General features: G+C 38.0%; 1 pseudogene across 1 annotated transcript; it reads left to right on the top strand.

Annotated features, from left to right (window-relative positions):
• The first annotated feature begins 22,384 nt into the window (after nt 1–22,384).
• Nucleotides 22,385–23,879, top strand: LOC123835384 (thioredoxin-dependent peroxide reductase, mitochondrial-like; annotated as a pseudogene). Its single transcript, XR_008505196.2, has one exon. The product of XR_008505196.2 is annotated as a thioredoxin-dependent peroxide reductase, mitochondrial-like (transcript).
• Nucleotides 23,880–25,687: the final 1,808 nt, after the last annotated feature.

Below are 25,687 nucleotides of genomic sequence, written 5' to 3'. Positions count from 1 at the left end.
AGAACATCTCTAACTAATGCTTATTTTTTATGCCTCTTATCAGACATATTTTTGTGATGGAGCTGACTTTATGCCTTGTTTCTATCCCATGATGATCCAGTTCTCGCTTTGATTTAACAAGCAACCTAGGGAAGAAAATAAACTAACAGGCTAGCAAAACCTCCCAGGATTCTGCCATTTTATTTTTTGGTGTGACCGTCTAAATTCACATTCTAGCCTATCAAACATTCACTCACACCACAAATATCTACCAAAGGCCATCTAATAAGCCAGGAAATTTCCAGGTCTTAAAGATGGTAACCAAAGGTGAAAGACAGTATCTTTCTTTTAAGAAGCTCAAACTTTATCAGAAAGAGATCAAAATAAGTACTACACAAAATGATATGCTGTGAAGGGCCATGGGAACACAAAGAGCAAGAAAAAAAAGTGAATTCACTTTGAAAAGTGGTGAAAGATTCCATAGGAGGTGAAACCTAATTGGGTTTTGAAGGAAGGGTTAGTATTTGCAAAGAGAGAAGAATGGGGAGAAAGGCGTAGAGGAGAAGCCGGATGGTCTATATGGGGAATGGGTATGAGTTTTGTGTGGTCAAATAGGTGTATTTGTGAACTACACAGGTTTGGCTGGAAGCATCAGTGAGTCATATGTGTGCTATGCTAAGGAGTTTGGGGATCTTCCCTATGGCAAACTAACATGAGTTTGTTTTTTTTTTTAATTTGATTCTTTTATTTTTTATAAGATTTTTATGAGATTTTATTTATTTATTTGACAGAGAGAGACACAAGCAGGGGGAGTGGAGAGGGAGAAGCAGGCTTCCCGCTGAGCAGGGAGCCCACTGCGGGGCTCGATCCCAGGACCCTGGGATCATGAGTTGAGCCAAAGGCAGACACGTAGACGCCCAAGGCAGCCACCCAGGCGCCCCTAGCATGAGTTTTTAATTGAGAGAGAAACATAATCAGATTTGGATTTTAAAAAGATTAAGTTTGGAGAATATGTAGACAGAGATTTTCAGTTAGAAGATACTTGCCTGAGGGAAACCAACTAGGAAATTATTTTAATAGTTTAGGTGAGAGATAATAAGGAGCTGAATCAAAGCAATAAGAATAGGGAAACAAAGGAGAATTAAGGCGTTTGCATTTATGAGTCACTTCCCTAGACCTCAATCACACACAAGAATTTGTAAAGTTGATAATAATCAAAATTGTTATTTGTGGTGATTCCCTCAGTGTATACATACAAACAACGTCCTGTTTAGCAGTTTGCATTCTCCACTGCGTGGTTAAATAAGAACAATGCTAAAACAGTCTTTTAAATTGAATCCTAGTTTATTTTCAAGCAAACCTGGCCATTATTCCTGTAAAGTGTTTTTGTTTCTTTGTTTTTCTGTTTAGTCTTGTAAAGCATGCTTGCTACTCTAGAGCTCTTGAGACTTAAGCTACTGGTAAAACTGGGTCCAAAAAAAGGCTGGAGCTATATGAGTGTTTGTAAAAAATGGTTAGCTGTACACAAAAGGGGATTTTTAGGGTAATGGAACTGATCAGTATGGTACTCTATGCATTTGTCATGTAGGGAAGGAAAACTTTTCCCTTTTTTTTTATGTTGGTGCTTTGGTTGGTCTAATAATTAAATTGACATAAGATTAACAGGAAAAATACTAATTTAATTCTGTACATACGGGAACCCATAACAGGGTGAGACTTGAGGAAGTTTAACCAACACAAAGCAGGCAGCTTTTCTATCTTTAAGATAAGGAAACAACAAATTTGTGAAGAATTGGCAAGGCAAAGGGATTTGGGCTTGGGGTAGTAAATTAGTGAAGAGGCAACAAGTTTTGTTGGCCCTAAATCTCCTATCTCTGGTGGTAATGATGCCTTCAACCCTCCTGGAACAGGGAGGGTACCTTTCACAAGGGAGATTTATTTCCTGCTTTCAGGGGAACAAAGGAAGTCAGAGTGTGTTTTTTTCACTGGCTGTTTCTTAAGTAACTTTAATTCAAAATAATCAGTATGCCTAGGTGGCATATTTTGGGGTGGTGTATTCTGCTCCCCTTTAGTCCTACTTTTGAAACTTCAAGAAGTTTCACAATTTAGAAGCTGAGTTGGTAGGAGTGCCTGGCTAGCTCATTCAGTGGAGCTTGCAGCTTTTAGTCTCTGGGTTGTGAGTTCAAGCGTCACATCAGGTGTAGAGATTACTTAAATAAATAAACTTATTAAAACAAACAAACAAAAATAACTGTTTAAAAAAAAGAAGCTGAGTTGGTAGATTGATCCATTATTTCATTGATTTAATCTCTTAGTCATGAAAATGGGTCAGTTGGATTAAATAGTCATGTCTCATTTTAGGAAGTGGTGATGGACCTGGGATACCAAAGTTAGACCTATATTGTATGAGAAGTCAGGTATCTAATAAGGATAGTTCTATGAAAACAAAACAAAAATGATGGTTAATGATTGGAGCAAATTATAAACCAGTTTCTGAGCCCAGGTGGCAACCAATCAAGAAGATTTCTGGATATTAGGGTCAAAGCATCTTTTACAGTTTGAATGTCTCTAATGATGTCAGTGGGTGTTCAGGTAAACTTTCTGAGTAGCAACAGGCACAAAGATCATCTAAACACAAGTTATTGTGATTTCTCTGAAGTTTATATGAAGTCATTCATACTCAGTTTGCAGGACTTCTGGGAAAAGGGCAGTTTTTGTTCTTAGTGACTACAAGACAAAGTGGCAGAAAATTGGAAATGTTAGTTTGGAGAGTTGTAGCCAAATATTGGAGGAAACTAGAAGAAGTCAGGATCCAGTTAGTTTGCAGGGAGGAAATAAAAACTCAAAGACAATTAACAGCACTAGATCTGAAATGAAGTGGGGGAATCAGAGGCGGAGATGAACCATGAGAGACTATGGACTCCAGGAAACAAACTGAGGGTTTTAGAGGGGAGAGAGGTGGGGGGGTCGGTTAGCCCGGTGACGGGTATTAAGGAGGGCATGTATTGCATGGAGCACTGGGTCTTATATGCAAACAATGAATCATGGAACACTACATCAAAAACTAATGATGTACTGTATGGTGACTAACATAACATAATAATAATAAATAAAGGGTGTGCTATAGTTTTCTATTGAAACATAAAATTTCTCTCTACATTCACCTCCATTTCTATCAGAGATAATCAAAGTAAGACTAATTTGTTTCCAAAATAAGTCTAGTCTTATTAAACTTGACCTGGTTATTTACATAGGTACAGGAAGAATAGCAATTGATGATATAGACCCTTTTAAATCTACTTTGCTGGAATTTTTCATAAGGAATCTCAGGTTGAACTTTTAAAAGACACTTGAGGCTAGGAAGCCAAGCCAAGGACTCACCATGAGACTTTGCCTGCAATACCTATAGATTTGGGTAAATTTCTCTCTTCTTGAGATTCCCCAAATAGCTTGGGGTTACTGAGCTTGCCAGGAAATGATCTTCCTTGCTCACTTGGTAAGGTTGTCTGGAACCCTGTAAGCAAGGGGCTTTATTTGTTCCATAAAGTCAAACTTGGTTCCTTAAAGCTGTCTGGTTATATCTGATTCTTGCACATCATTGTCAAATATGACATTCCAGTCAAAGCCTTGGTAATATAACCAATGTTTCAATTGTGTACTGTTACAAGGAGAACAGATTCTTATTGAACTTATGAAAATAACTGTATTGCCATGAAGATAAGAATATTCACTAAGAGTTTCTGAATTCTGGAGGGATCAGGCAAGGACAAAAAGATAAATGTTTCTTCTTTGTTCACAAAAGTATATTTTGCCAAGTTTCTGACAGCTTAAGAGAATCTGGAAAAACAAAACATGAAAGAACCAATAATGTTTTAAATAAAAAATCATAAAAAATATTATTATCCTAGTCAGTTCATTTAGTACCATGTAAATAATTTTTGTTGATCTTTATTTTGTTAGAAGTTTTATGAAGCCATCAGTTTCTCCATTAGAGAAACTATAATTCTTACCCAGTTTAATGGTATGATCTAGAAGTTACTAGAAACCTGTGCTTGTTAAGAATCCTTTCCTTGAATCTCTCTAAAGATGAAATACTTTTGCAAAAGCATCAGAATAAAACAATAACTTGCATAAATTGCGAGAAAACTTAAAAATGGCCATGCTTAAAGAGCTGATGAGAATTCATTATTAACAAAAAAATTTAGTTGTTTCTATGATACAAAATTTTAAGATAATAACTACAATTCCAACTGATAACATTTTACCAGGATATATCAGAATTTCAGGAATTTTATGCAATTACTAGAACACATATTAATAACATATATCCACACAAGTATAATCTAAGAAGGCTTATTATCACTTATTTGACAATGCTTCCCTTGTAATTTAACATATCAAATAAGCCTAATTAGTTTAATATCTCTTTTTATATGGAAAGAACAGATATTTTGAGATGTTCCAGAGATGCTCTGGAAAATCCCAAATTTCTTCCAAGTCAAAAAACTTCATTCAGAATTTGATTTTGGAAAGTTTGTCAAAAATATCAAAAAGTTTGGACACTTGAATAAATAGGATCACAGATGATTGTAAACAATCCCTAATTATCTATTTAACTAAAGTGAAAAAAGATTTAATGACAAAAACAGAAGATTACATAATTTTAATCAAAGCTTAGTTCATACTGTTAAGACAGTTAAGTAATCAGAGACCTGATAGAGACAACATGAAGTACAGGAAATTATTATAGTGAAATATAAAATCTTTGCTTTTTAGGCAGATTACTTAAAAGGTGAAGAAAAACCTTTCATACTATTTTATTAAGAGCAGACCAATAGTCCAAGAAAACTTTTTCTTTTTAGCAGATTATTTAGCAGAAAATTACATAAGATAACTATTAATATATATATATTTTTACTCTTAAAAATGTAACGTTTTAATAAGAGTCACACACTTAACATAAAACATGGATCATCTACAGCTTTAGGCCAAAAGGCAGAGGGAGTGCATCTGAATTTTAATGCTTTAAGTTTCCGTGTTGTGTAGTTTCTAGCACTGTAGTTAAGGAATGAAACGGATAGAACAGCTTGTTTCTTTACCAAAGTGGACAGCAGTTTGACTTCTTAGAGAATATACAAACCAGGAGAAATGTCACACGTTCTTTCTCTGGGCCCTTTGAGAAACTAGACCAAAATTTTAAATTATTCAAGGTTCTTAGTGAGCAGTGGTGCTTTTCTGTTACTGTCTAGAGAAGCAAACAAGAACTCGCCAGCGCTGTGAGAGCATGGGCTCACAGTACACGTACACGAGGAGCAGGAACCTTGGGCAGCAGTTCAGAGTTTTCCTACCCCCATTTTTCCAGCTTTTTGCCAACGATTATAGCAAAAGGCGGGGGGGTGGAGACGACTATGCTTGACAACTTATACTTAAAGATCCTCTTACAGGTATTTCCCCAGTTGAATAGAAAACCTTCTACAAAAAGTTGGCTAGATAACTATTAATATTAAAGCTTATTTTAAAAAATGCTTATAGCAATTCAGTGTTTAGCCAACTTGACTACACAGGGTAAAATTCTCTCCTCTCTCTCTCTTTCTCTGTCTTCAAATTTGTACATTTAGTTTATCCTTCATTTTCTTCCTTCCCATTCTGAAAAAAACGGTTTTACTTTAGGGACAAATTTATTTTCTTTTCCTTAACAAAAGTGCATCTCCATACCTTTCTTTTTTAAACCTCAAAACACATCCTACTTTCCTTGCATACAGAGTTACTTCTCATCTTATTTCTAGTAGTTTTAATTACATGTACTAGTTAGAATTTTTAAACTTTGGAAACCTTAATTTCTAGTGAAAACTAAGAAGTAAGCATTTGTGAACTGTTAGATTGGCAAATTTATGAATACAGCTCATAATTTCTGGAAACACAAGCTTCCTCATAGTGCAGCCTTTTGGTATAGCACAGGACATGTTTACCAACAGACCCAGATATATTTAGCTCTTGGTAATAGAAGGCCAAAGTAGATAAGCCTATGTTTAGTAATTAATGTTTCAGTATTTTATCTTATCAGGAAATGATCTAGATATTTAATAAATATCCACCATTTAGCTTAACTTAGTTAAACTCTAAAGCTTCAAGTTACCAAAAATATTTGGGAAACATAATTATTGCTGAAAAGTTTATTTATAAACTTTTATTCCACTTACATCTATCTAAGTCATTTGCTTGCAACAAATAATGTCTGGATTATGCATGAAAACTTCATGAGACATTGGAGAAAGTCAGCCACCATCCCAAGCTATTTTCGTTGCTGACAAAAGAAATAGCATGAACTTACTTGACTAGTAAACCCAGGTAGAATAATCATTGTATGTCTGCATTATATTTAATGCTGCTAACTCTAAAGACATGCCTATTTTAATTAAACCAACAAACTTAAACAGCTTTTATTTACTACAGATTATCCCAGATCACGTGAACTTGAAAACATTTGAGTTAGTTTCTGTATTTCTGAGTTTTAGGAATACCTCATTCATAAGCACTTATTTTTAAGCCAATTATATAGAGTTCTTTTTGAAATTAATTTTGCCAATACTATCTGGAGGTAGAAAAATACCGTATCTGTAATGTACATACATAGACATACACAAACATACAGACAGACACAACCAGAGATCTTATAGCTCAAATTCTAAAATTTTAGCTGTGAATCAGGTACAATCATATAAAACTCACTAGTTTATAAATAGCAGTAAGGAGGGCACATGATGTGATGAGCACTGGGTGTTATACACAATTAATGAATCATTGAACATTACATCAAAAACTAATGATGTATTATATGTTGGCTAAATGTATCATATGACCTCACTGATATGAGGAATTCTTAATCTCAGGAAACAAACTGAGGGTTGCTGGAGTGGTGGGGGGGTGGGAGGGATGGGGTGGCTGGGTGATAGACATTGGGGAAGGTATGTGCTATGGCGAGCGCTGTGAATTGTGTAAGACTGTTGAATCACAGACCTGTACCTCTGAAACAAATAATACATTATATGTTAAAAAAAAAGAAGAAGAAGAAGATAGCAGGAAGGGAAGAATGAAGGGGGGGAAATCGGAGCGGGAGACGAACTATGAGAGACTATGGACTCTGAGAAACAAACTGAGGGTTCTAGAGGGGTGGGGGGTGGGGGGAGGGGTTAGCCTGGTGATGGGTATTAAAGAGGGCACGTACTGCATGGAGCACTGGGTGTTATACGCAAACAATGAATCATGGAACACTACATCAAAAACTAATGATCTAATGTATGGTGATTAACATAACATAATAATAAAAAAAAAATCTGAAAAAAAAAAGAATTTAAATTTAAAAAATAGCAGTTGAATTCAAATTGTATCCCTGTCAGATAGAACAAGTTAAAAGATTCCCTGGTCAAATGGCTAAAACTTTTTACTAATGTGGAGAAGATTTTTAAGATTTGTATTTGTCCTTGACAAGGAATCTTATGGAGGATGTAGACTAGAGTTTGGGCAAGGCAACTTTAATAGACATTGGTATTTTACAAGCCTCTTTTCTCTTTCTGTTTTCTTCAGTCTCAGATGATTGTGGGTTATGTTTTGTTATCTCCTGGGTGTTTACATTTTAAAGACCTGGTAAGATTTACATCTTCAAGGGACAGAGAAATAATGTAAGTTTTCTCCTAGAAGCTTTGGAATGTATTTGTCTGTTATTAGAAGTCTGGGCTAATTATTGTTTAAATTTTTGCTTCTTTTCCTTAAATGTGGGACAATTGTACTTCCAATGTTTTGATTTAAAAATAATAATAATATCTGCAAATGTCTGAAAGGCAAATAAGAAAGGGTCTGAGTGGACTTCAGGTTGCTTTCATTGTCATGCTTTTATTTCTCTAAAGATTCAAATTGCAAATCAGAATTGTTGATTTTTAATTCCTTTTTCTTGAATTCCTCAGGCTGTTTTCCATGAATTGTGTAGCTGCTTCCATTATAATGCTTAGAGTTTGACTATCCAAACATGCTATTTTGAATTTGCCTTTTTAAATCAAGGAGAAAATTTCCCAGCAAGGCAGAAATTAAAAGATTTCTGTGTTCTAGAGCTCCAAGGTTTAGTGTAGTATGCCTTTGAAAGGTCTCTATAAAGCATTCAGCAAAGGCCTTCAGATGTTCTCCTTTCCAAGTGTACAGTTCAACCTTAGACCAGTTCACCTTAGTGCGGGAAGCCTATATATACTATTGCTTCTATTAGCTCTTGAACATCAGTCTCCAAGTTGATTCATTTCCTGATTATTTGGAGGAGGGCCTGGGAGAAATTCTGGTCATCTGTTTCATCTCTGAGGGGGGTTTTCCCTACAGAGTCATCTAGCTTGTCTATTAACTACAATATAATCATAGGTGGGAAGAACATCCCTCAGCAGCCAATCAATGTCCTTGTGAGTGGAGTTGTGAATGGCCACTAATCTTTCTAATTCCTTTCTAAGTTTGGTAGGATCTTCTGAAAGTCGAGGTAAAAGAGCTTCACACTTCAAAAGATCCGTTGTTGTCCAAGGGACGTGAATTCTTTGCCAACATGGGCAGGCAAGGAGAGAAGGCAGGACATATCCACAAAGAATATTGCATTGGAAGGCCTGACACTGGTACAACCTGATTATAGAGCCCAGCAAAGTGAGCCTTACTGTCCATCCTGGGTGCTTCTGCTACATTCACTTTCTGGCTTTCAGCATTTACATGAGTAACCTGTATACCCTGGGCCTAGGGAATAGGCTGAAGTGCTGTCTATAGATCATGTAGCGAAAGGGAGGCTAAAGCAGGCAGCTGGGTGTTTAAAGGATTTTCTGGGGAAGGTGGAGGAGTTTTTGGAGCTAAAGGAATTTGTTGAGGAGGTTGGGCCAGATTTTAAGGAGGGGGATTTACATTGAATGTGGACTTTATTTTTTTTAAGTCTATTTTCTATCCTTTCATCTTTTAAAGGGAATCCCTAGGGCTAGCCATTATATTCCTTTGTATCCACTTCTTAATTTTGTCTTTCCATAGGTTGCATAAGGTAATTATTAATTATTTAAGAAGAGAGCTCCAATTTTTTCCCTAAGTATAGAAGATTTTCCAATTCAAAGGATCCTTCTGGTCATTGATGAATAGGATTTTATGCTAATCTCAATAGTGACTCAAAGCAGTAAGCTCTTTTATGGCTTAACCAAGGATGCAAGAAGTGTTCCAAAAGAGGGTGCAAAAGATAAAGCCCTCACAAGATCCAGAAAGTTAGCCTAAGAAAACAAAGACCTAGAGTTAACCTAAGAAAGCAAAGACCTTCACTGTCACAGGTGGTAAGAATGTTGTAGAGAAAATGACCTCTCCACTGCCCATGGGACCATGAGATGCCTCCAGTCACAGGCGTGCTTTCAACTCCTCTCATAGCCCTGAGCAGTTTGGTATTCATGTCCAGCTTCCTGATGCTTGGGTCCACCAGCATCTACAGGAAGGCATTTTAAATAAGACCCAGCTCTAGGCAGAACTCTAACCCAAATGCGAACACTGTGCTGTTGCTGTCTTCTGGGAGGCCCTCATAATACCATGGGAAACATTCCTTTGCTGCTGTTACAGTTATCTATGCTGTATAACAAATTATGCCAAAATTTAGCGGCTTAAAACAACAACTATTTTATTATATCTCATAATTTTTTTATACCAGGAATTCGGGAAGGGCTCAACTGGGCATTTCTACTGCTTCAGGTGGTATTGGTGGAAGTCAGTCAGTGGTATTTAGCTAGAGGATGGACTGGTGTGGAATGTCCAAGACCTCAATGTTTGGTGCTTTGGTTGGGATTGGTTGGGAAGTTAGTGGTTGTCCAGAGGGTATACCTATGGCTTCTCTAGCATGGTGGTCTCCGGGTAGCCGAACTTATTACATGGTACTTCAGGGTTTCCAGAAAGAATATCTAAAAGAGAGAAAGTGGACCAGAAACTGGCATTGAGAGTCATTTCCACTGTATTTTATTGTCAAAGCAGTCTCAGAGCTTATCAGAATTCAAGGGGTAGGAATATAGCTCCTACTTCTCTATGAAAGGTCTGTTAAAAAAATTATGATCATCTTTGGCCACTATAGCTCCTGAGAAATTCTGTGAGTACAGGCCAAACTTCAGGCTACTAGTTCCATTGTGCCGCCAGAGTGCTTTTTAGTTTTCTCTTCCAAGAGTCAGGCACCTGGATACTGTATCTCCCAGCTACACAAGATATATTTCAAAACTCTCTACATGACCCCACAGAAGCCCCCATCACAGAAGTTAAGGTAGGATTGGGGCTCTAAAAGCTGGCTCTAAAAAAAATCTCCTCACCAGTTTTCTCTCCCCACATTCTAGGGCTTCCTGATATCCTTGATCCAGTCAAGGGTTACAGGAGTGGTGCAATGATTCTGATACATTTCCTTTGCAAAGTTTGCATGTGGAGATCTGTCTCATACTGACTTTGAATTATGATATAGAATGTGTCAGCACCTTGGTTGAAACCAGTCTGGTAGAATTCTATTCTAACATCCTGTCCTACCATTTAAAAGTCAGGAGCAGACAAACAGGAGTTAGGTGACCAGAAGAGTTTCTGTTTGGGATGGTCACCTAGACAGAAAGGGATGTTGGTCCAGGTTGCTGCAAGAATGCCGAGAGAAGCCCTATGGTCCCCAGGACATGGAGGAGGGAAGAACTTGAACCTCCCTCTCCTGTGTCACCTATGGCTTGAAAGTAGGGTGGTGGAGACATCCTATAGTCCACAGGACAGGGTGGCAGTGGGGGTTTGATCACTCCCTTGAAATGAGAGGTGGATTGAGGCTGGAAAGGCAGCAGTTCTGTGAGATGTGAAGAGTGGAGGTGGGGTGTTGGGGTAGGGATGGGCAGGCTGCTAGGAAGAATTCATATGGGTGCCTCAGCCAAGTGAACTTAGAGTCAGTATACAAGGGTGTTTGACCATCCCTGGAACCAAAGCATAACTGGAAAGGTGAGAAAGGATGGAGAGAAAACGGATCTATCTGAAGTCCTCAGGGAGAACAGTGCTTATGGTGGAAAGTGGTATTTCATAATTCGTTTAAGAGTGAGACCCCCAACGGCCTGCTCAAGTCACAACAGATGTTTGCTAAGGTGACTTTTAAGTCTTGTGGGCTTAACCTACTGCAGGGTTTGTTTTGTTTTGTTTTGCTTTGTTTTGTTTTTTTATTACTGAATGAAGTACCCAAATAGGCATCAGAGCTGAACTGAGGAAAGTGTTTCTTCTCTAACAAATCACATAGTGACTCCCTTCCAAAGAGTAAAATATGAAAAAAAGGAGAAAGAGTAATTTTACAGTGAAGAAACCTGACAAATACTATCTCAGCCAGGTGATCATTGATGATGTCATGTCGACAGTGTGTATCTTTGATACGATGTGGTAAGAATGGCATTTCATCATGCCATTCTGTGATCTTCCTTCCAAGAACCCATACTCCAGTCTAATCATGAGAAAAACATAAGAGAAACCCCAAGGGATATTCTACAAAATACTTGGCCAAATTGTTAAGGTCATTAAAAATAACTAGTCTGAGAAAATGTCACAGCCTAAGGATACATGATGACTAAATGTAGTGTGGTATTCTGGGCCCTAGAACAGAAAAAGACATTAGGTAAAGATAAGGAAATGTGAATACAGTATGGACTTCAGGTAATAACAACATATCAATATTAGTTTATTTGTTATTAAAAATGTACCTTGGGGGGGCGCCTGGGTGGCTCAGATGGTTAAGCGTCTGCCTTCGGCTCAGGTCATGATCCCAGAGTCCTGGGATCAAGTCCCACATCAGGCTCCCTGCTCCTTGGGAGTCTGCTTCTCCCTCTGCCTCTCTCTCTCTCTCTCTCTGTCTCTCATGAATAAACAAATAAAATCTTTAAAAAAAAATGTACCTTGGTGATATTAGATATTAGATAGGGGAAACTGGGTGCAGGTATATGGAATCTCTCTGTACTATTTTTGAAAATTTTCTATAAGTCTAAAAGTGTTTTAAAAAATAAAGTCTATTAAAAATGTGTGTAGGTGTACCACTGCAAATATAAGTATTAAGCAGATATTAAAAGAGACCCAAATCATTAGCCTCCCTCTCACTTGCCTGCGTTCCTTTTTTTTCTTCCTTCTTTCCCCTTATGCAGGCCCTGAGTATTTTTCCTGAACTGCTGTCGTCCCCTTCCGATTAAACTCTTTACCTCAGTTTCTTCTCCCTCCTGATCTTAAACCCAAGAGTCACTTCATAATTCAGTTTTTCTCGAGTAGTCAGTTTTCTTGTTTCCCTAGAGACCACACCATTGCTCTCTGTATAAATGACATTCTCCTGGGCACTTAATGTCTCCCAGGATCTGGCCTGAGAGTTCTTCTGAGCACATTTCTTTCATTCCATACATTAACCAATCAATGTGCTAGTTCAGTGATTTTCAGACTTTAAAATATTTTTAGTGAATAAAACCTTGATTTCCCCAAATAAAATTGTATGTGGAAATCCAAGTTACAAATCAGATAAAGATAATACCATGGGAGGGATTAGGTTGAGAGATAACCTTTACAGCCCACCTTCCTCAAGATCTGTTGGAGATCATCTGAATACCCCATTTCTGGATCAGTGGACTCTCACTGGTCCTAGGGCATTGAACACCCCCACCTTCTTGCCTGATTTTATGTCCAGTGGCACAGTCCCAAATACCCTTCCTCTGTTTCGTCTTCCACAGTTTGGTCCTGTTAAAATCATTCTCTTTATTCAAATACTACCTCTTTCACTGTGACTTCTTGGCTTGTCCAGCCAGAAGTTCTGTCTCACTCCCATGGGGTTCTTGGCCCTTGACTTCAACTTCTGTTATGACATTTAATGCATACTAATCTGTGTCAGAATTATTTGATTATACTATCTTCTTCATTAGTCCATAAGCCCCTTGAGGGCAGGACCTGTGGTTTTCATATCTGCGTATTCCCCACAGCAGGTAGCAAGGTACCTGTGCCTAGTAGACTTCTGGTTAATGGTAACTGAGCTAGACAGGTGGATAGAATGAATGCTGTAGATTTACTTTGGCTCAGACTCATAGTTTTGCTTTTGACCCTTAGCCTGCCTCTGAACCTTGATATGTGTTTGCTCTTTTTACACTCTTACTTCTTTTTCCACTCATGGATGCTTATCAGACAACTAAATTTTCCAGCCCGTTGTGACTTAGACCTATGGAGAATGGATATTGAGAATTCTTAGATTGTGTCCCTCCACTCCTTGTCCCATGTTCTTCACCCAAGCCTCGTCCAGTGCCTGGGACATCATTCAACATATGTTTGTTGAATTATTGAATACATGAAAATGATTTAGAAAAAGAACAATTATTTTTTAAAGTCAAAGCTGACTGGGTTCTTAGCCTGTTTCGCTATAGAGAATCAGCTGCAGCAACTTCCATGGAATGAGATGTCAATGATTCTGAAAATGATCTATGACATTTCAATTCAGATCTGGGGCTGCCTGCTTGGCTTTACAACTCAGCACTCATATCTGTACAAACCTCTGTTTACACTGTGTTATTTAGCTTGGTTTTCCCCTTGAATGCGATTCTTGAAAATGATTTACCAATATTTATTCTCAATAAAAATATTGGAGTAGAGTACAGAGTATGACTTTTTCCAGACCCTGCAATCCTCTACAGATGGCCCTAAATATAGCCATAGTGCAGATAATAGCAGGTGGCTCAGTGAGTGGTGGATTTTTTAATGGTGATGGCTTGAGGGTAAGGAAGGTTAAGGTAACATTTTTGGCTTGAGCAGCTACCTTAAGATCATATGAAATTATAGCCTGAATTTCCAAATTTTTTTGACCACATTTCCTGCCACAACTTGAAGCACAAAATGCACTATCACACACACACAAACTAAGGCATTGAAAATACTAATTTCTTGGTTTAAAATTACATAAATACACTATAAAATATTCAAATATTTAAACAGTATACAAAATATACTGAACAAAATGAGAGCATTTACCTACCTTTATTTGTACTGTCATGCTTAATTTTTCTCTCAGGAGGTAGCCAAACTTTTAAGTTTGCTGGTCATTTTTCAATTCATTTTTAGTAAAGTCCCTGAGCTTTTGATCGAGTTTTAGAGTATAGAAGTTTGGAGACTACTATTCCAAAGCTTAAGGTTGTTTTAATCAGGTTGGGCTGCCATAACAAAATACCATAGACTGGGTGGCTTAAACAACAGAACTTTTTGTCCTCACAGTTTTGGAGGCTGGAAGTTTGAGATCAGGGTGCCAACATTGGGGGATTGTAGTAAGAACTCTCTGCTAAGGGCTCTCTTCTTGGTTTGTAAATGGCCACCTTCTTGCTGTCTTCACCTGGTGGTGGTGGATGGAGGGAGCTCTCTAGTGTCTCTTCTTATGAGGGCACTAATCCCATCATGATGGCCCTACCAGCATGACTTCATCTAACCTTAATTCCCTCCCAAAGGCCCCACCTCCAAATACCACCACATTTGGGGCTAGGGCTTAATATATGAATTTTGGGGACACACAAACATTCAGTCCATAACAGAGGTCATTCTTAATTACTTCTTAGTCTTCAGCTAGATTCTGAAATTTTACTTATAGATCAAAAGTTGCTATTATAGCATAGGAAGAGTAGTAGGGAGAAAGTTTACTTAAACGCCACCTCAGTTTTTAAGCAGATTGCTTATATTCAGATGAAAATGCAATTGCTAAATGCTCTTGAGTAGGTCAGTTTTCTCATAGCGCTGAATGTCTTCTCCCTCATTCCACCTATTTATTTTTTTACTGTCTCTAAGCCAGTTTTATATTTGTTAAATAGGAAAAACAATATATACTTTTCAACAAATGTAATTTAAAAGTAAAATGAGAAAATGGATATAAAGACGTTTTATTAACTGCAAAGCATTCCACAATAAAGTAACAACAATAAGGGCACCCGGCTGGCTCAGTCGGTAGAGCATGTGACTCTTGATCTCAGGGTTGTGAGTTCGAGCCCCACTGTGGGTGTAGAGAGTACTTGAAAAAATACATAAAATCTTAAAAAAAATACACTGGAAGGGCGCCTGGGTGGCTCAGTTGGTTGAGTGTCTGCATTTGGCTCAGGTCGTGATCCCAGGGTCCTGGGATTGAGCTTTCTTCTCCCTCTCCCTCTGCCCTTCTCTGGCCCCCTCCCCAATCCCCCCCCCCCCCCAGCTCACACTCACTCTCTCTCATGTGCTCTCTGTCTCTCTCTCTCAAATAAATAAATAAGATCTTAAAAAAAATACTTGGGGTGCCTGGGTGGCTCAGTTGGTTAAGCGTCTGATGATCTCAGCTCAGATCTTGATCTCTGGGTCATGAGTTCAAGCCTCATGTTGGGCTCCATGCTGAGCATGGAGCCTACTTATAAATAAACAAACAAACAAACAAACAAATAAATAAAGTGACCACAATAAAGTAAAATAAAGTAATTTTATTATAATCTACACTTATTTGCTACAATGACAATTAAAATGCAGAAAAGCTAACCAAATATCTTATTTTGAGATTTTCCTAAGCAAACCACATTTCCTACATTCACTGTGTGTGTTTTAACTGTCTTGCCAAAGTTTACATAGAAAGGATTCCTGATGTTGGAGACATGTTTATCTTGGAAAGTTTGTGCCCGCAGAAAAATTGACACAGAATGCACCTGGCATCATTTTGACTTCTGCACACTGTCCGTCCAACTTGGGGATTAATCACAGCAAGAAATTGTGGGTCTCACAAGAAGCACTTAAAAAGCAATAAGGAAAGCAAAAATCTGCTACTTCTGTATACATACATTGTTAATGCCAAATTCCTGCTTTTGATACTATAATTATGAATGATGGAAACAGTGGAAAAACTGGGTAAAGGTTACATTGCAACTACTTGTGGATCTATAATTATTTCAAAATAAAAGGGTAAAATAAAGTTCTGTTTCCTCAAAAAGGAAAGAGGCTAGAGCAGAAAGAACAAGAATTGGGAAACAGATCATTTGTAAGTAGTGTTAAAGTAGAGGCAAGGAGGTAATTGGATGTTCCATTTTTAAAGGACTTGCACTCCCATCAGGGTAAACTGGTAGCACCAGAGAGAGGTGCTAAGAGATGAGCTGTGGTTTGCAAAGCCAGTGGCTTTCACTCACATATGGGTTTCAAGGGCATACTACCAAACGGACTCTTTAAGAGAGACTAGGCAAATGCCACAGATAGGCTGGGCAAAATCACAGGGTAACTGATGTCAATACCGTTCTCTCTGGAGAGGGCAAAAAAGGTTGATTCTCTTGAGTTGTGCCTTTTCTTGTTTCCATCTGACTGTTTTCCTCTCTGTTCCTGTAATCATGCTGAAGCCAATGAAGAAGACAAGAGGGGGCAATTAAACTAGCTAGATGGAAAACCATCTCCACAGGTCATTACTATTGATTTAGGAAGGGCAGGTTCATGTTGATGAAATTCTTAGTATCACAGGCTGGAAGTAGTTTTTCTTTTATATTCCCATTGCACCAACTTTCTTTCTGTTTTATGGCTGGCAGAATATTTTGTCTTCCATTCTGGTTCTTCTCTATTCTCTCCCCAAGTAAATTACAAACTCTTTAAAGGACTTTTTTTTTTTTTTTTTTGGAAGACATTTAGAATGCTTTCATCTTTCTGGTTAACACCATTTGTATCAGTAATTACACAGTGTTATTTTTGGCATCTCACATTAACTAGTCAGTAAGACTTTATTTCTTAAAGGGTAGGAGTGAGAATAGGACTGGAGACACAAGAATATTAGGTTTCACATTTGGGTTAAAAGCTCAAAAGTCAAAACTATTTGCCTCTCCACAGCAAACCTGTAGCACAAGCTTCAATGTTTTAGCTTTAACCCCATGTCTATCATGGTCATACCAGATTGGGAGTTTGTGAAGAAGAAAATTCTGCATGTTCAAAGTGCTTTTGCCTTGGTAATTATTTTGAATATTAACTGATGCAAACATGTTTCCTCTTATACTGTCACTGAAGCCAGGACATATGTGCTAAAGGCATTTCTTCCAACTATGCAGGAGCATTCTGCTTGAGCATCTAATAGTACTCTTACTAGCGACTAAGCTAAAGGTTATCTGATTGAGCAAAAAAAAGAAAATGCTCTGCCAGTGTTCCTGCAATGACCAATACACCAAATTCAATGAACACTTTCATCAATAGTAGAAGGAATATGAAAACTGATAACATTAATGATATTTTCAATATCCATTAGTCTCCCAGGAGTAGCACATAATACATTATAGCCTTGTAGTGTCTGAAAGAAAGGAAGGGGATGGCATTCTTGTTTGGGCACTCTGTTAGGCAACTGACACTGTTCTTTTTTTTTTTTTTAGGTATTTTACTTATTTATTTGAGAGAGAGGGAGAGAGGGATATATAGAGAGAGACCACAAGTGGGGGCAGGGGCAGAGGGAGAGGGATAAGCAGACTCCCCACTGAGCAGGGAACCTGATGCAGGGCTTGATCTTAGGACCCCAAGAGCCGAAGACAGATGCCTAACCAACTGAGGTTATCAGGTGCCCTGTTACAGTTCTTTGGTTTTATCTTTATACATTGATAGAGATAGGGATTATTATTTTCACTTTACGTACAATGAAACAGAGGCTCAGAGTGGTTACAAAACTTATAAATGGTAGAGGAGGCAGGGACCCAACTAAGCTGTGTCTGATTTAAAAGTTCATATTCCTTCCATTACACTGAGTCCTCTCTTCGTTCTATGGCATTATCAGCCACAAGTATTTGTTGGCTCAACGGAGAGATGAATGGATGATTGAAAGAAACCATCTGAGGCTTTATGAACAATGCTAATCTGAGAAATAGAAATGTTAATAGAAATCTTTATAAAATTGCTCTGCATTTCTTTTCTTTTTTTTTTTAAAGATTTTATTTATTTATTTGAGACAGAGAGAATGAGAGAGAGAGAGAGCATGAGAGGGAGGAGGGTCAGAGGGAGAAGCAGACCCCCTGCCGAGCAGGGAGCCCGATGCGGGACTCGATCCCGGGGCTCCAGGATCATGACCTGAGCCGAAGGCAGTCGCTTAACCAACTGAGCCACCCAGGCGCCCCAATTGCTCTGCATTTCTAAGTGGCCCCACCTCTTCCGTCAAAGAGAGGCTGCTTCAACCTTCCTATGAAGTGAAAAGGAAACCACTGTGTTCCAGTATACCTACAATTAGGACAGACTCCAGCCAAAATTGGACGGCGGGTGAAGTGAGACTTAGGTGCTCTTCTTTCTCTGCACTTGGTGGCTCCCGCTGAGCACTATCGATATAGTCACCCCCGGACCTGAGTCTGGGCAAACCTCCAGAATTAACTCCAATTCACTTAGTTCTGCAGTCTTGGCTGCTAGTGGAGCTAAGAGGAGTCAGCTTAGAGGAGAATTCACATAGGGGAGTTTAGCTCATAGAATTTGGAACCAAATAGATTAGCTTAAAAAAAAAAATATGTCCTCCACTTATTAGTTCTGTCACTTTGGGTAAGCCACTTAACCAATCAATCCAAAACTTTGGAATATAGAAATTTCCTCATGTGGTTGGCATCAGGATTAATTGTGTAGATAAAGAGTGAGGCTCACAGTAGATACCTATTAAGATATAGCTACTTTTTATAGTTTTTAGATGAATTTTTGGTAACTATAAGGCCTGTACTTTTTGAACCAAAAACAAAGAAAAATTTTTGAGTTTTGTGATTTTATTTATATCATAAACCTTACAAAACTAAAAAATATAGAGTTAAATAATTTACAGTCACTTCTGTTAAAGAGAAAAAAATATGTATATTTAGAATTATCCTAGAATTTGGGCTTACCTTACTTACTTTGGATTTTCACCTTGGTTTACTCCTCTTTGGAGATTTTCTATTCTGAAACATACAGCAGATGCCCATTTTATGGGCACTTGGGTCCTACTGGGAATAGGACACTGTCCAATGTGCATCCTCCTTCTCTACCACCAACTTGGAAACAAAGGGGAAGCTCCCATGAAAGTGTAGGGATACAGTTCTCCATGAGACTCTCAGGTTTCTGCAAAATATGCAAGCATAACTAATTGTTCTTTCATTCTACTTTACCTTTATTCAGATATTTGTGGAGTAAAAGCTTTAGCCTCTCCTTGCAGAGCCAAGTGCAGGTTTGTTGTTTGTCCAGTATAATAAAGATGCTTCCCTTTGGGGCAAACATTGGCAGGTTTGTTCCCAGCTCATTAACAGATTCAGGTTCTCTAAGCTCAGGGTTCCACTGCATGCTCTTCATCCACCCAGGCCCCCTCTCCCTCCACACCATGGGACTTGGGAAGAAAGGAAAACCAACTCATGCTGCTTGCTGTGCCGTGATTAACAAAGTCTGTTGTCTCTAGTACAGGATTCTCTTGTCTTTTGCCAGCATGAAAATGTGACAGACTAACCTGTCAGCTTGAGAGTAGATAAAAATTCACATCGTTTACAGTTTTTGACAAAAAGCGTGTGAAAACATGGAAATGTGGTATGTTAGCCTAGAGGGCTCAGAAATCTCTTCTGATTGGGAAGTGCAGGTGGCTGAAGGAAATTGTCCCACCTGAAGGAAAGTGCAGGTGGCTGAAGGAAAGTGCAGCTGGCTGAAGGAAATTGCAGGTGGCTGAAGGAAATTGTCCCATAAGTAATACCTGATGTAAGTTTTGAAAGATGAGCAGAAGGTGACTGAGTGAAGAAGACTAAGAGATGTGACGAATTCCAGGCAAAAGAAATGAGATACAGATGTGCATATGTTTGTGGGAAATTGGAATGTTAGAGTTTGGATTGCAAGGGGTTTGGCTTGGCAGGTGGATCTAAAAAGCAGTTTGGGAATATACTGAGAAAAGAAAGAAGAAAAACTGATTTCTAGATTTTCTGCTCTACTAACAGTCTCATGTGAATAGTCTTATTTTACTAAGATCGCAACTTTCTTGGGTAGGTATTACTAGCCTTTATAAAGAAATTAAGACTCTGAGAATTTCAATAATTTCTGTAAGATTAAAAAGCAAATAAATACTAGAACAATGGTATAAAACCAATGTTCTTTCCATACCATCTTCAATCACTTGGTGAGGATTTTTAAATTTTTATTCTGTAGGTAATGTCAGGAACCATCTGTCTTTTTACATTTTGTTGTTATTATTTTCTTGTATCCTTAATGTCAAGATGTCCTGATTAAGTCCATGGTAGATGGGCAGTTTGGAAGCAGCATGAGTTATTGGATAAGGGTTGTCTGGTAAGTGTGAGAATAGTTATGAGATCATTGTAGTGATCCATTTGAGCGTCTTTAAGGAGACTGAATTGGGTAATGAAAATCCTGATGGAGAAGAGAGAATAATTCATAGAGTTTAGAAGTATAGTATATCATAAAGGTGAAATGATTAAAAAGAGTAGTGCAGAGTTTTATAACTTGGATGCCTAGATGATTTCAATTAGCTGAAATGGGTGATTCTGGTGGAGGAACTTTGAGGGACAACATTGTGAATTAAATTTATAAAATAAATAAGATGGGAAAGAATGAACTTCTGATGGTGAAATTTCAGGCAATTTTTGCTTTGTGGAAGATAAATTTTGAAATTAGGGATGTTCAGTTTTTCATGGAGTTGACAAATTATTTTTTTATTGGTAATTACAACATAATAATTAAAGATTTTAAATTGTACAGATATTAGATAGCATTTAGCAGAAATATTTTCTGGTAAGAAACACAAACACACACAAAAGAATATATGAGTATTAACAAACTATAGAAATGATCCCTGAACAGAAACAATGAATACCCACCATTTGCATCGACATGGATGGAACTAAAGGGGATTATGCTAAGTGAAGTAAGTCAAGCAGAGAAAGACAATTATCATATGGTTTCATTCATATGTGGAACATACGGAATAGCATGGAGGACCATAGGGTAACGGAGGGAAATCTGAAGGGGGATAAATCAGAGAGGGAGATGAACTATGGGAGATTATGGACCCTGGGAAACAAACTGACGGTTTCAGAGTGGAGGGAAGAGGGAGGAGGGGGTAACAGGGTGATGGGTATTAAGGAGGGCTCGTGCTGTGATGAGCACTGGGTGTTATACGTAACTAATGAATTATTGAACACTACATCAAAAACTAATGATGTACTATACAGTGGCTAACTGAACATAATTTAAAAAAATGAGTATTAGTATGTTAATTTGCCCACTCTATTTTTTACTGTACTTCATTAAAAGTCTTGTTAGTAATATGGGGCCCCTGGGTGGCTCAGTCAGTTAAATATTCAACGCTTGATATTGGCTCAGGTCATGATCTCAGGGTTGTGAGATCAAGCCTGGCATTGGGCTCTGCACTGGGAGTGAAAACCTCCTTAGGATTCCCTCTCTCCCTCTGCCCCTCCCCTGCTCATGCTCTCTCTCTGACAACAACAAAAAAAGTCTTATTAGTAATATTATTTCAGATTTTTACTGAAAGAACAATTCCCCTCCCTGACTAAGTAATTTTGTCTCAAAACAGTTGGCAGATACCTCCTTTTCTATACCTTCTAATCAGCTCTCTGTGAAACCCCCTCCAAAAATTGAGTCCTTAAAAAGATTTGAAGAAGGGTGGCTCATGCCCAGAAAAAAGGCCAAGATTTCTCTAACTTTGGCAATTGACTTTACTTGTTCTTTACACTAGCTTGTAAAAAGAAAGCCTGAATGATTCATATCATCTGTGGATTTAAATGGGTTTCTCCTACTACTCAAAAAGATGTAGCTTTCTTTTGAAAATGAAAAATAATGTTTCTTTTGCAAAACTTTTTGTTGAGCAAAAAGATTGTGTATATGCACATAGTGAGTTTCAGATCACTGTTTAGTCAGAGCTCCAGTTAACTGGCTGATTCACCACCACCACCAATGCCAGGATCATTTTTCTCACTTAACGATGGGGACAACTGGCTGGACGTAAACCGATGTTCATTCATCCGGTATGTTGCCTAACAACCGATTCATTCTTAAGTTTTCATGAGGAAGCACACACACACACACACACACACAAACCAAAGAGGAGGAGGGTAATAGTAAAATGGGAGCTGTTACATGATGGAAATAAAACCTTGAAGGGGGGATTCTTTATTACCTTGCAAATGCAGTTTGCCCCTCAAATTCCTGTACAGAAAGATTTTTTTTAAAAGATTTTATTTATTTATTTGACAGAGAGAGACACAGTGAGAGAGGGAACACAAGCAGGGAGGAGTGGGAGAGGGAGAGGCAGGCTTCCCCCTGAGCAGGAAGCCCTACGCAGGGCTCGATCCCAGGACCCTGGGATCATGACCTGAGCCGAAGGCAGACGCTTAACGACCGAGCCACCCAGGCACCCCAGAAAGATTTTCAACGGTAGACAGTTCGAATGTTTGAATATGAAAGTCAGGGCATTTCTTTTTACATTATAAGTAAGGCCTCTGCAGCCCTTAGACCTGCTGCTTTCTGAAGAACCTGCTGACAAATGTATTGTAGTCTGGTTCTGGTCAAGCAAAATTAACTTTTAACACCAGTTCCTCATACCATGCTCCTGCCGTCACCCAGCATGTGCCCTATTTTAAGGTCACCACCATTATCAATGGGGAGTTCAAAGACCTAAGCCTTGGTGACTTTAGGAGGAAATACTTGGTGCTTTTCTTCTATCCTTTGGACTGCATCTTTTTGTGTCCTACAGAAATTGGTGCTTTTAGTGACAAAGCCAACAAATTTCATAATGTGAACTGTGAAGTTGTGGTTTCAGTGGATTCCCACTTCATCTGTCTTGCCTAGATCAACACAGTAAGGAAGAATGGTGGTTTGGGCCACATGAACATCGCACTCGTGTCAGATTTGACTAAACAGATTTCCTGAGACTATGGCATGCTGTTAGAAGACCTGGGTATTGCTCTAAGAGGTCTCTTCATCATTGACCCCAGTGGAATCATCAAGCATTTGAGTGTCAATGATCTCCCCGTGGGCCTAAGTGTGGAAGAGAACCCCCGCCTGGTGAAGGTGTTCCACTTTGTGGAAACCCATGGAGAAGTCTGCCCAGCAAACTGGACCCCAGATTCTCCTACAATCAAGCCACATCCAACTGCTTCCAAAGAATACTTTGAGAAGGTAAATCAGTAGATCATCCCATGTGTACCCATAGCTTCTCACACCAGGAAAGAGCCACAGGTGGAACTCACTTTTAGCATTTCAAAGATGATTATTTATAGAAGACAAAACACCAATTATGCTTGTATTCATAAATAATACTCTAAATGTTTTCTTTTTGTAACATTGGCTAAGGCTTTTAAATGTACTCACACACATAAAGTGTCCTTTATTGATAACTCTTGATGGCTAGCTAGTTTATAGAATGCTAGTTCACATATTCTTTGGATTGTGTCTTCAATGGGAAGAGGAATCATTCTTTCTTGGCCTTTCTTGAACTTTAATGTACACCAGAGTAGTACAGCAAAGTACCAAAGCTTCTGATCAAGGGTCCTGAAAGTTTCTTCTAGAATTTCTTTGCACTAAACTGAATTTTCTTTTAAGGGAACAAAGATCATAATCCTACATAGTTTTAAGGTGTTAACCTCAGTGGTCTAATTCAACTCTTGCAATGGTTGTATATGTACTTGAAACAAATGTGAATCATGTTTTTAAAAAAACACGGTGGCAAAGTGACTTAAGTGATCATGCATGTTTCTCATCCCTGAGATTAATATAGTTATTTTACCTGTTAGCTGACATAGGGTCTACATACAATTCTAGATATTGATTGGTTGTAGTTATAAAGGATATTTATTGAATCCAGAAATTGCACTTTGAAATCATTGTAATAATTTTCTTTTCTGAAGTGCTCAATGCAAAGTACATAATAAAACATTTTAAAAAATATACATCAAAAGAAATGTTCGACTATATATTCAGTTAGAATAAAGTCAGTAAGAAAGTATGTGACTTCTAGTTTGATGTGTTCAAAGCTTCATTTCATAGTAAACCCCAGATATTTATTTGCTAAAAATGCTATCACAGTAATCAGAGCCTTCAAAATTTGATCTGCAAACAGAAAGACTAGAAGTTGAAGTGAATTATCCTCTTTGCAAATATTTTTGCTGAAAAATATTTTCAGCTTTGAGGGCCTTACTGTCTGGTCTCAGTCATAGCTACTCAACTCTGCTATTGTAGTGTGAAAGCAGCCATAGACAACACATAAATGACTTAGTGTGGCTATGTTTCAATAACACTTTATTTATAAAATCAGGTTACAGGCTGGATTTGGCCAGTGAACTATAGATTTCCAACCCCTGGTTTAAATTATTCTTATATTTGGATGTGAGGGCGATCTGGCTGCGACATCTGTCACCCCATTGATCGCCAGGTTGATTCAGCTGATCTGGCTGGCTAGGCGGGTGTCTCCTTTCTCCCTCATTGCTCCATGTGCGTCCCTCCCGAAGCTGCGTGCTCGGTTGAAGAGGACGACCTTCCCCGATAGAGGAGGACCGTTCTTTGGTCAAGCGTATAGGAGTAGCCGCACTCTCCTGCTAGACCTCCAAACAAGCTCTCAAGGTGCATTTGCAGGAGAACGTAGGGTAGTCAAGCTTCCAAGACTCCAGACACATCCAAATGAGGTGCTGCATGTGGCAGTCTGCCTTTCTTTAAAAAATAAATAAATAATAAGTAATAAATAAATTATTCTTATATTTGCATCCAAGCCCCAACTTTCCAGTGCTTAGTACAATGCTTAAAAGGGACATAATTAAGTTTTGTTGAATGAATAAATGAATTATTAAAATAGAGTAATAGAAAAACTGTGTGAATTCATTCACAAATTCAACATGTATATATTCAGTATCAGATACAGGACACAATTCTAGACTCTGGAGCTAGGAGAGTAGGCTAATTGGCCAAAAATAAAATCCCTGCCCTTATAGACATTACATTCTTGAGGGACAGCAAACAATACTTGAGATAAATAACACAATATGTAGTATGTTAAATGGAAATAGTAGGTAATTAAGAAATAAGGCATGTAAGGATAGGGCTTGTAGGAGCATTGGCCATTTTAGATTAGGTAGCCAAGGAAGGCTTTATATAAAGGTTACATTTGAGTAAAAACCAGAAGAAAGTGGGAGTAACATGTTCTAGGCATAAGAAACAACAAATGCAAAAGATCTTAAAGAGGTATATTAGTGTTTTAAAGGTGTCAATTCTTTTTCTATTTTCTTTATATTTTAAAGCACTTTTTCAAATAAGATCTTATTTACATGTAATGAAATACACCCATTTTAAATGTAATGAATGTAGTTTATGATGTCATGTGTTCCATAAGTTCTTGAATGTTTGACACCCCCCTCAAATATAGATTATCTTAAAATAGCCAAAGAAACTATTCAGAAAAAAAGCATCATCAAAATAAATGAAAGTTTCTCATACACATATTATACTGGATAAGTATTTAGTAAGAACGTCAATTTAATACAAAAGCTCAACAACTAGGTAAAAATATTACATGTCCAATTTCCATTTTTTAGATCTTCTAGTGTTTGTTTTTATAATTGTCATAATATGTTTAATCCTTGATTTCCTGAGGTAATCTTTCAGACAGTTATATAGTTATGTATACAGTAAACAGCCACTAGCCACAGGTAGCTGGTAAGCATTTGAAATGTGTCTTTAGGTGTAGGGTTAGGTTGTGTAT

Source organism: Mirounga angustirostris, unplaced genomic scaffold (genome assembly GCF_029215605.1).
Source record: "Mirounga angustirostris isolate CCGP_5_RB_7025 unplaced genomic scaffold, mMirAng1.0.hap1 SCAF_7, whole genome shotgun sequence".
NCBI lineage: Eukaryota > Metazoa > Chordata > Mammalia > Carnivora > Phocidae > Mirounga > Mirounga angustirostris.
This window is presented reverse-complemented; position numbering and strand designations above follow the sequence as displayed.